Source organism: Bison bison, unplaced genomic scaffold, assembly GCF_000754665.1.
Source record: "Bison bison bison isolate TAMUID 2011002044 unplaced genomic scaffold, Bison_UMD1.0 scf7180017864375, whole genome shotgun sequence".
Lineage (NCBI taxonomy): Eukaryota > Metazoa > Chordata > Mammalia > Artiodactyla > Bovidae > Bison > Bison bison.
Window position 1 is genome coordinate 5,414,999 of NW_011494947.1, and position 1,880 is coordinate 5,416,878.

At 57.4% G+C, this 1,880-nt stretch overlaps 1 protein-coding gene across 1 annotated transcript in view; it reads left to right on the forward strand.

The window, feature by feature from the left end:
- FAM129B (family with sequence similarity 129, member B) overlaps window positions 1-1,880 on the forward strand; it is a 54,084-nt gene that overhangs the window by 41,620 nt on the left and 10,584 nt on the right. The window lies entirely within an intron of this gene.

Below are 1,880 nucleotides of genomic sequence, written 5' to 3' on the forward strand. Positions count from 1 at the left end.
CTGCAATGCAGGAGACCCAGGTTCAATTCCTGGGTGGGGAAGATCCCCTGGAGAAGGAAATGACAACCCACTCCAGTATTCTTGCCTAGAAAATCCCATGGACAGAGGAGCCTGAAGGGCGAGAATCTATAGAGTTAAAAAGAGTCAGACGTGACTTAGCTACTGAACCACCAACCACCACTTTTCCTTCTGGTTTTTGGAAACCATTGTCATGCTGCCCTTAACCCTCTCCCTTGATGAAGACTGTTCTGTGATGCTGAGAAAAAAATATAGGAAATTGTTTCCGAGGGATGTGGTTGTTGAGCTCCTGAATCACAGAATAAAAACCCTGATTCTGCCACTTTCCAGCAACATGATCTTAGGAGACCAACTTGCCTCTTGGAGCCTCTGTAAAATGGGGACAGTATTTTCTCCTGTGTCTGAGAGGGTTTAGGAAGATTCACAGTTCTTGGTAAAGATTTTTTTATGGTGTCATTTCTTTCTTATCACTGACCTGCCTGGTAGTGTAGGAACTTCACTTCCCCACTCAGGGCCTCGTTCTCGTCTATAAAGTTACAAGGTCTCTTCCGCCTCACTTACTCATTCAACAAACCTTTCAGTGTTTCTCTGAGCCAGACCCAGGCCTGGCTGGGTGCTGAGAGTGCAACAGGGAAGCAAGACCTGGTCCCTCCCCACTCACTGCCAGCAGCCTAGGGGTAGGGGGGACAGATGTTAAACAGACGAGGACACCAGGGGGTGATGAGTCAGGACTGTGCTAGGTGCTGGGTGGGAGCCACCCAGGGAGCTTGGAGGGTGTGTATATACTGGGGGTTTGCTGAGCTTGTATGGGAGGAGGGGCTGATGAAGGCAGCATCCTTGAGGAGGCAGTGGTTCAGCTGAGACCTGAAGGATGCATAATTCTAGAACAGAGGGAGGTGTGTTCCAGACAGAGATCGCAGCGAGCATGAAGGGAGGCGTGGCGTGGGGGCGCTTCAGAGGAAGACGCATGAGGCCCTGAACTTGGGAGGGGGTGCCCGGAAATGGGACTGGCGGGGCACTGGGGTCAGGTCTGGAGGGCCTCATGAGGCTCAGAGGAGTTTGATCAGAAAGGCTTGATTGTCTCTTGGTGGGAGGGTGTGGGGGACAAGGGGCTTTCTGCCCCTGAGGGAGGAACAACCATGTCCCAGACCCTGAGCTTCCCTCCTGGTGACTGGGCCACCGCTCCCCCCCCCCATCCCGACCCATCTCTGCTCCACCCTCCCTGGCTGCTGGCGCACCTCGGGCACAGCTCCACTTGGAGGCCAGACCATGGGCACCCACGCCTAGAGGCGGGCCGTGCGGTGACTTGGCTCATCTCACCTGTCCTCTGTCCTCTCCACTCTCCAGGGCCGCCTCTGCCCTGGCTGGAATCTGCTGGGCGGCAGGAACCAGGTCTTTGGTCAGGCCAAGCCCTGCCATCCACAAAGGGCCTCCTGTTTCCAGGTCCCTGGGGGCTGCGGGGCTAGGACTGGGCGGAGTGATCTGGGCTCTGACCGCCTGGCCCGGGGTACCTTTTCTCCTCCCGTCCTCCCCTTCGTCCCTGGCCCAGGCCCCTCCGTCTCCAAGTTTCCAAGGCTAATGGCAGACCTGGCCAGGTGACTCCAGGCCAAGCTGGGTGGGGACCGACCAGCGGGAAGAAGAGCTGCCATTCATTTCCCCACATGCACAATGGTGGTTGTGATCAACTAGATTGCTAGACTATGGGGAGGAATCAATGGGCGGGTCCTGGGGAGAGCTCTTGGCCCTGTGCCTGGCACATAGCGAGTGCTCAGCTGGGAGGCTGAGCGGGTCTGTGGGCAGGCGGGGAGGCCGGGGGAGAGCTGCTGGGGCCGGGTGGGGAGCAGGGGGGGCCTGCAACGCGG